Source organism: Centruroides sculpturatus, unplaced genomic scaffold, assembly GCF_000671375.1.
Source record: "Centruroides sculpturatus isolate CEXI.00-Female unplaced genomic scaffold, Cexi_2.0 scaffold202, whole genome shotgun sequence".
Classification (NCBI taxonomy): Eukaryota; Metazoa; Arthropoda; class Arachnida; order Scorpiones; family Buthidae; genus Centruroides; species Centruroides sculpturatus.
In genome coordinates this window covers 16,409-26,654 of record NW_019384441.1, presented here as the reverse complement: position 1 = coordinate 26,654, position 10,246 = coordinate 16,409, and the positions used below count along the sequence as shown (strand labels likewise).

The following is a 10,246-nucleotide window of genomic DNA, read 5'->3' as shown; positions in this document are numbered from 1 at the left end:
TAGATTTGATAAATGCAAATTTCTTTCTAAGTAGTTTTTGAAAATAACATCTTTTATATAAAAAATGTAATAATAGACAATATCTTCGATTTATTATATGTAGATTATTATGAAAGCATTTAAAACATTTCCATAAATAACAGGATTATGGGCCCGTTGCCTGGTAAAGCTGCTTAAAGTGGCTTTATTAAAAGACAATTTAGCAACTTCTGCTTCAAGTTTGCCACTAAGTGTTAGCACAGAGAAGTTGAGAAGTGCCAAAGACAGAATTTAAGATAACTGCCATAAATGGTAAAATTTTTAGATGGGAATATGTATGCCATTGGCTGCTTTAATTATTATAATTTTTTATAACATCAGATACAAGCTGCAGGAACTGATGCAAAATTAACTAAAGTTTTACCAGGCAATGCAACCCTATATTATCGTATTAATATAGTGTAAAAATGCAATTCTATAAACAAATGAATTGTTTGCCATTTCAATATGGATAGAAATACCAAAATGTTTCTCTATGCAAATTGAAATGATTGAGAAGTGCAAAATAATTTTTGATTGTAGTAGTAGTAATAATTAGAAAATACTGCTTATTAGTTTAAGTCAAATATTTTTAAATTTACAATTGAAAACCAAAGTTTTTATTAAAAGAAATTGACTCTAAATTATACAGAACTTCCATAAATATTCAATTCCTAATACATGCATGATGCAGTATTAGTTTTAAATTTGCTAACAATATAATCAAGAATTTCATTTTAATAATAAAAAATACAACAAATTTATTTTTTATTATTATTACATTTTTAATGTAATTATTGATATCTTTTAATCTCCACGTAAGTATTCTATTTTTTTAATTGCATTTCTACGAAATATTTTTATAGAAATCAAACATTTTTTTATTTAAAAAAATCTTGTTCTATGCAAAGTTCTTAATTATTTAAAAAAAAAATGAAATATATTGTATATCTTGTATGTATTTATTCACAATAAAAATGTTACATTTTAAATAGTTGATTTTGTTTTCTATTATATTCAGAGATAAATTATTCAGTTTAAGCTGAGAATCAAATTTAGTAAAATACAAAATTCTCTGTTGTTAAGTTCATTATAATTGTATCTGCAAATGCAGCTTACTAGTCAGATATTTGACATATTTAATGACTAAAGTGTTGTTCTTTTTATGATCATTAAGGATTTAAAAATACACAAAGTTAACAAATAAATAAAATTTCAATATGTGATAGTAATTCACATGAATTTACATACAAACTACTTGAAGATTTGAAAATGAACATGTTCATTTTCAAAAGATCAAAAGAAATAAGTGGAGATTATTTTTTGTATGTCCTGCTAAACCACAAAATTACCACCACTTGCATACGCTAAATTATTTATAACTTGGCTGTGTCCATATCTTGTACTGGACACATTTAAGTTATAATAAAACTTATTATGAAGGTATAGGATTTCATCTGCTAACTTCAAACTTACTTTATAGATATCTATAAGAGATTTCTATAAAAATGATTTTACTGTGTTAAGTTTTCAATTTTTAAAATATTGAATCACAGGTATTCCTCATATAACAGTTAATTATTGATTTCAAAAAAGACTAATATATTTTTGCTAACTTCTGGAATGTAATTACCAACAGTTAAAAGTATTGTATGATGCATTAATATTAATTTTAGTTAAATGAGGGTAACTTTTCAAGCCATATAACTGTTCTGTGATTGTGTAAAAGGATAAGAACAGACTCGGAAAATGTTTTAAATTTTGTAAATAGTCTGTCTTCAAATTAAATGAGGGTGTTTTCTGTTTACAAAGTATTGTCATCATCTGATCTTTTTTGTTGATCTTGTTCAGAATAGCAACATCATCATTTTTTTATTTTTATCATAATTTTTTTATGGATGAGAAATTAAAATAAAAAAATGTTCTGGAGGATCATGTTTGTTCAATCAAGTACTGAGAAATTTTTCTTCCAGAATTTGATTATTTCATCCATAAAAATGAAGAATGAAATACCATTAGTATTCAAACTGTTCTCAACTTTTACTCAATCGTCATTTCATTCATAGGTAAGTAATACCTGATTAAAAAAGTTTATTTAAACTTTACTAAATACAAATCACTGTGACAGTTAAGAGCTAAAGTCTGAAAGCAATAACAATGACACCTGGCTGACAGGAAAGTTAGGAAGAAAAAAATTGCACTATCAGTTTTCATTAAAATTAAAGTAACCCTGACAAAGCACAAAATAATTTGAAAATTTCAATATTCTAAAATCCATGGGCAAATTTGAGACAACATGCACGCTTACTTTAAACTTTATTATTCAATATTTATTATTATTACACTTAAAAACTGAAATTTTGTATGGAGGATTTCCAAAACTGTGTTAGATTAAAACTGGAAGTGGTGTTTTATGGGAATATTCCCAATTTTCAAACAGTGTTGTAGAAGTACACGTATACCTCACCTTACGTTGGTAATTGGTTCCAGGAGAACAATTTAAGTGGAAAAACGACGTAAGTCGAATTTACTTGTCTCCGAATCTACTTGCCACTATGCTAAACCATAAATTACCAATTCCCATTCTGTATTTTATTTATTAATGCATTTTTAATAATATATGGTTAATAAGGATCTATTTTAAGCTTACAAACAAACAAATTTTAGTTTTTAATATAGTACAGAAAAAAGTAATTTAAATTTACGAATGCATGTACTATAAATACAGTATATACTTGTAAATGTATATATAATATGATTTTATGTGCTTTAAACATTTTTCTAGTGATATTACGACTTCAATATTTGTGGCGGACAGACGTAAAGTCGAATAAAATGACTTAAACTTGATTTTTATTTTTCCATATACTTTTTTGACAAACGACGTATAATTGGGAAAAACATAAGTTGAGGTATACCTGTACTGTGCTGTACGAGGAATACCTGTGTGAGAATCGGAATTATATTTCTCACACTAATCAAGTAATAAATCTAGTTTTTTCATATTGTTTACAAAAAAGGAAGAGACAGCTGTCACTTTTTTGTCAAAAAAGGAAATTAACTTTCCTTTCACACGTTCTTATTGCTAATCTTGACATCTAGATATCTACATCCCGTTAGCAGATCTGAATCCAGGATTTTTATTGGTCAGAAAATTTGATAAAAAGGGCAATTTCCCCTGATTCGGAGTTCTCTGATCATTTCATCTTGTGCTCCAAACCACAAGTCTCTCGAAGGAAGATTTACCTTGTGCATCCAACAGTTCCCGCTTCGCTCATCATCTTCCTTCTCAAATTTCACCACTGTCAGTCTACAATATCATCACTCTGTATCTAGCACCAAAGACTGCTAACCCGATCTACTGTCGAGGTAGTATAAATTTTATTTGATGTAAACTCTCTCTCTAACACGGTTAGATAGGGATCTAATATCTCTTGTAATTCACTAACTTTGATTAAAAACTATATTGCTACTAAATGATTATTTTATTGATTATAATTTGATTTCCATTATAAAAACAGCTCTTGTCCTAATGCTATGGCATTTTATCAAATTTATATAAATATTATCAAATAAATACTTTCAGGTACCTGATATTTATCATCATATAGATATGAGGGTCATTCAATAAGTCCTTAGAAAATCCAATAGATGGCGCTCGTAGCCTCAAAAATGGCACGTTTTTTGTAAGCATCATGTCTCACTAGACAGTTGTGAAAGTCTCAGTCATATCCATGAAATGGTTTAATTTTTATTTTCGATTGAAGCAAGAAACTTTTGTTTATTTAGAAAAATGGAAAAAAGTGAGTTTTGAGCAGTGATTAAACACTTATATTTAAAAGACTTAACACCGAAAGAGATCAAAGCTGAGTTGGATGAAGTTCGTGGCATATCTGCTCCTGTGTTTGCAACTGTTTACAATTGGGTAAATGAGTTCAAACGTGGTCGTACATCCACAAAAGATGAACATGGTTTGCGACGTCCAGTGGAAGTGACTACTCCTGAAATGATTGACAAAATTCACGATATGGTTTTGAGTGATCGACGAATCAAAGTGCGTGAAATAGTTGAGGCCACAGGCATATCACAAGGTACAGTGTTTTCAATTTTGCACGAAAAATTGGGTGTGAAAAAAATCTCGGCAAGATGGGTGCCACGTTTGCTCTAAGTGGAGAATAAACATAATCGTGTGGCCGACTCTGAGGATATTTTGGCACTTTTTCGTCGCAATCCTGACAAGTTTCTGCGTCGATACATAACTGTGGACAAAACAATGGATACATTATTATACTCCAGAGAACAGTCAAAACAGTGAGTTTTTGAAAGTGAAAGGGCTCCAAAGAAGGCAAAGACAGTGAAATCGGCCGGGAAGGTGATGGCCACAGTTTTTTGGGATACATGCGGAATTATCTACACTGATTACTTGGAAAAAAGAAAACAATAACTGGAGAGTATTATGCATCGTTATTGCACCGGTTGAGCGAAGAAATCAAGGAAAAATGTCCTCATTCGAAAAAAAAAAAAAGATCCTCTTCCATCAAGACAATGCACGGGTGCACACCTGTGCAGTTTCGATGGACAAAATCACATAATTAAAATTTGAATTATTACCACATCCACTGTATTCGGCCCCCAGTGACTTTTTTTCATTTCCAAACTTAAAAAAATGGCTTGGCAGACAACGATTCATGTCAAACGAGATGGTCATCGCCCAAACAGATGCCTATTTTGAGGACCTTCCGAAATCTTACTTTTTTGATGGCTTAAAAAAGTTGGAGAAATGCTTGGAAAAGTGTATAGAGCTTAAAGGAGATTATGTTGAAAAATAGAAAAACAAATTATTTTAGGTAGATTTTTTAAATCTTTTTCTAAGGACTTATTGAATGATCCTCGTATTTTGTACTTTGGTATATGTAGGTGTTTTAAAGATTGTGGAAATGTGTGAAAAAATCTTAAATTAGCAAAATTAGTAAACATTTTTATGTAATTTAGAACAGATTAAACATCTAATTAGAATGAATTTTCAATTAAAAAACAGCTAACAAATGATTATTTTCAATTTTCAAACAATCTAAAGCAAACTAAAATTTTTAGAGAAAGATGTTTTTAGAATCATTGAACTGTTTAAATAAGATATACTGTGTTATTAAACAATAATAATTTATCCTGCTTTAATCCACAACCATAAAGCTGTAGTTTTTTTATTTTCAAAGCCATTTTTTAAATTTTTTATTCATTAGTAAATCCTGTTACCCTTTACATAAGTATGATAGGATCTTAAATAAAACTTGAGTCAGAAATTTTCTTGGTATAAAAATCAAAATTATTAAAATGATATACAATAGACCCCCCTATAAAACAGGTTCATATAATATGGATTCGTATATAACGGCGAAAAAACTGAAATCGTATTCGTATAAACACGCTAAAAGAGACTCTTATGATACGGTAAAACATCATCGCCGACTCATGTTGCAACGGGATTGGTCAAATCTAGACCAATAGTGGATATTGCACAAACCATTGAGTTTAAACAAGCAGCAGACCTACTAAAAACCATTTATTATTTAATGGCCATAAAAATTATATTTGTATTAATGATGTCTCCAAAGTTCAGCAAATTTTTCGCAGAAAAATAACTTATCAGAAAATGCCCGCCGTTCAATGCGCCCGCTATATATATATTTCTAAGTTTTGACAATTCAATATTTGAAAAACATGTAATTTTATAAAACTTCATTATTAAAAACTGACTGATATTATTTTCAGTTTTTGAAAAGACTGTCTTGTTTATAAAATCGTACTGCCACTCAATATTATCAGCATAGAGGTATGAAGGAGTACATGTAGAGAGTTGATATTTGGCACAGAGTATTAGGTGCCCAAATCATTTGTGCATAAAAAATCCACACTCATAGGTAGTCGGGGACTGAGAATCGAGTCAAAATAAAATCCAAAATGGCGATCCTTTTTTATAACAGGCAAAACAGCCACCTCACCCTACCAAAGTCAGGTAGGGGAGAGTACCACCTGCAGTCATTCTAAGAAGTGAACTTTGACCTTAGGACCAAGTGCACCTGCGCGTGACCTTCACCCTTTGACCTCACTTTGCTCCTAAACTCTAACAAGGAGAGACATCTTTTTACTACCTTTCGATTTGACAGCCGTGCCAATCTTGGATTTATAATGCCGCGGCTCGCTCTTCCCACCATGTCGTTCATGGGGTAGAGGTTAGTGGCTTCGCCTATCGAGTGAAGGTCTCCGGTTTGAACCTCATTGATGCAGGTTCTTTTTTTTTTTTTTTTGTGGGTACATTCTCCCGGTCTGAGAACATATGTAAATACTAACAAATTACCATGTTTCTACCATGTTTCTACCATGTCTCTGTAGTATATAATAGCCAGCTCTCAGGCTGAGAGCAGTTCTTGTTCTCATACTGCAAGCTACAGGAATTGTACATTGTCTAAGTTAATAAATACCTTTGTGTTCCTAACGAGTTGTTGCTGTTTGTTCCCGCGACAGTTTGGTGGAGACACTGAGTACCGCCTTCCACTTCCCCTTATCATAGTGGAGATACCATCCTGTCCTAGACAAAGTCTACGGCTCCAAGGGTTACCGCCAGAATACGGGCTTTATTCTTCTCCTGGACGGACACAACAAAAACCAATGGCTCAAGACTGCAAAAAGACCTCTGGGGTGACCTCTGTCCCTTCCGTTATCCAGCACTGTAGAAATCCTTCTATGTTTGCTGGTGACGCTACTGATGACCCAGCAGAGTGGCTGCGGGAATACGATCGCATAGCGACATTTAACCGCTGGGATGACATGGCATGGCATGTCTCGCCAACGCCTACTTCTTCCTCACAGGTACCACTCGACAGTAGTACGAAAATAATGAAACAGGTCTTTGGTCATGGCAACAGTTTAAGACCGAACTTCAAAAGGTGTTTGGGGATAACAAGCAGCAAGCCAGGCAAGCAGAGGAACTGTTAAAGTGCAAGGCACAGAAACAGGGGGAAGTACTCAATCCTACATTCAGGATATCTTATGTTTGTGTCACAAGGTGAATCCTCAAATGAAGGAAGCCGATAAGGTGTCTCACCTGATGAAATGCGTTGAAGATGTGTATCGGGCCCTGCTCACAAAGGAACTCACCACCACGACTGAGTTCATCAACTGGTGTCGCTACATCAAGGACATGTGACGGAAACGAGTTGGTCCACAGAAATTTGACCGTCTGCTGAATGTTGTAACTATGGCTTCTTTGGACGAACAACCTGATATGGTCACTTTCATTCGGCAGATTGTAAGAGAGGAGGTTCAATGAATCTTGGGGCCCCAGCTGGAGGATGCCGAACCGAGAGGGTCTTCACTCAACTCACTTGTTAGAGAAGAGGTCGAGAGAACCCTAGCCCCAATATCCCAGCTTGGGTCATCCTGGACAGCTACTCAGCCAAAACGGTGCCCTATCTATGCTGCCGCTACCTGGAGACAGCTTCCAGTTGCCAAACCTCCAAGAAGAAAAACTGACTTGTGGAGAACAGAGATAACCGCCCCGTTTGTTTCCATTGCGGATGTCCCAGCCATGTTGTACGCTATTGCCGGGAGCGGAGGCAAATGCTTGACGCTTCTCGCACGAATAGAGAGGCACCGGCTGGACAGCAGTTCCACCAGCCGTTCTCCAAGGACTATGTTTGGCCATCAGGGTCTCGAAGTTTTTCACCGTATGCCGAGGAAAGAGGACATTCGACAACTCGCTGACGCCTGAGATCACCATCACCATACCGCCGTCTTAGTCAATCTCCCCGTTGCAGAGCAGAGGAAAACTAAGCAGTGCAACCTTTCTTGGGGTGAGGCCGCTTGCGAAGAAAATCCCCCTTTGACGACTGTTGACCAGATGACTAGAAATTACGTGGACATCAGAATAGAGAATCACCCCGTGCATGCCCTCGTTGATTCTGGAGCATCTTTTTCTGTACTCTCTAAGCATATCGCCAGCAACTGTGGAAGACCATGTTCACCGACACCACAGACATCATACTGAAGGTAGCAGATGGAAATTTCATACAACCAGCTGGAAAATGTGTAGCGCGAATCAGTATAAATGGGAAGTACCAACCATTTGAGTTTGTAGTTTTGCAGCATTGCAGTCATAATGTTATCCTCGGATGGGATTTCCTGGAAGCCTCTCAAGCCGGGATAGATTGTGGGCATTCTGCTCTCCTCTTGGAGAATGACCCTCAAACAAATGGGATAGTTTCATCCCTCCTTACTTGTTAATGAGAATAGCTGTGTCATGCCTAGCCACTCACAATTCTTTTGAAGCGATAGTGGAGGGTAACAAACACTTACTGCTAGAGAAAGAGGTTGCCACCCCCTCTTCCATCATCCAACTGATGGAGGGCAAGGGAGCATTGTGAGTTGCCAATGGTACTTGTAGGCCTAAAACCCTTCCAAAGGGTATGTGTATCAGTGTAGCAGAGCGGTTACAGGGAAATGGTCTAACCGCCATTGACAAATGTGCTCTGCCAGAGCCGATAACGATGGCCTCTCCTATGACCATGAAGACAGAAGTCCAGCATAGGTGGAATGTGTCTACCGCCCTGACCCCGGAACCAATGAATGCAACTTCGGGACGTTCTTCATCACTTTTCGGAAACCTTCCAGTTTGGCAACAAGAGAAGTACTTACTACCAAGATCAAGGTTAAACACTGTATTAACACTGGAGATAACCCACCGACCAGTCAATGAGCATATAGTGTCCCCCACTGAACACAGAATTATCCAGGATGAAGTTCAGAAGATGCCGAGGGATAAGGTAATTCAACCATCCAAGAGCCCGTGGTCATCGCCAGTTGTCCTTGTGAGGAAGAAGGATGGAAGTTGGCGCTTTTGTGTTGACTACTGGCGACTGAATAAGATCGCAAAAAAAAGATGTTTACCCTTTGTTACACATTGACGATACCCTATATTGCTTACGAGGAGCCAATTTTTTTTCCTCAATGGACTTTTATTCAGGGTATTGGCAGATTGAGATCGATGAACGTGATCGAGAGAAGACTGTCTTCATTACACCAGAGAGGTTATATGAATTTAAAGTCGTGCCATTCGGTTTATGCAATGCGCCAGCTACGTTTGAGAGAATGACGGATAACTTGTTGCGCCATCTAAAGTGGACTATGTGCTTATGTTATCTTGACGATATAGTCGTGTTTTCCGAAACCTTTGAAGATCATCTGGTACAGTGAAAAGCCATTTTAGGCTGCATACAGGATGCAGGCCTACACCTGAATCCGAAAAAGTGTGTCTTTGGTGCTAACCAGATCAAGATCCTTGGATACCTCATATCAAGAGATGGGATATAACTGGACCCTGAGAAATTATGAGCAGTCACCGATTTTCCTACTCCAGCAAATGCGCATGACGTAAGAAGTTTTCTGGGTCTATGTTCCTATTACCGACGCTTTATTAAAAATTTCTGCTGTAAAGTGCAACCATTACAGTAACTACTAAAAAAGGAGTTCACGTTCACTTGGGATCAACTAGAGGCCGATTCTTTTTCTACCTTAAAAAGGGCACTTACTTCTGACCCTGTATTAGGGTTGAATGGCGAAAATGCGCCAACAGAACTCCACACAGATGCCAGTGGTTACAGGATTGGGGGGAATCCTAGTCCAAACACAAGATGGCAAAGAAAAGAATTTGACAACAGAAGGCATCCTGGACACTTACCAAGGCAGAAAAGAATTATTAGACAACAGAAAGGCAATGTCTCGCAGCAATATGGGCAATTCACAAATTTCGGCTCTATCTCTTTGGTAAACCATTTGTTGTGGTAACAGATCATCGTGCATTATGCTGGCTGGCTGGACTAAAGATCCCTCAGGAAGGCTCGCCAGATGGGCCTTACAACTTCAAAAATATGATGTTTCCATCTGTTATAAGAGTGAACGAAAACATAAAGACACAGACTGCCTTTCGAGAAATCCCGTAGAGACCAAAACTTCTACTGCAGCTGGCTTAGTTGCCACACTCATGAATGTCTCTGCCAATCAGAGGAAGGATCCAAAATTGGCAGCAGTAATTCGGACTCTCAAGAGGTCTGAGCCTATCAAAGGAGAATTTGAACTTATCAATGGCATACTTTGTAAGAAAAATTACAACCCGACTGAAAAGAGATGGTTACCCGTGATCCCCAAACACTTGTGTCTGGACATCCTGCAACAC

General features: G+C 36.3%; 1 pseudogene; it reads left to right on the top strand.

Annotated features, from left to right (window-relative positions):
• The first annotated feature begins 6,515 nt into the window (after nucleotides 1-6,515).
• Nucleotides 6,516-7,345, top strand: LOC111620148 (annotated as a pseudogene).
• The last annotated feature ends 2,901 nt before the right edge of the window (nucleotides 7,346-10,246 follow it).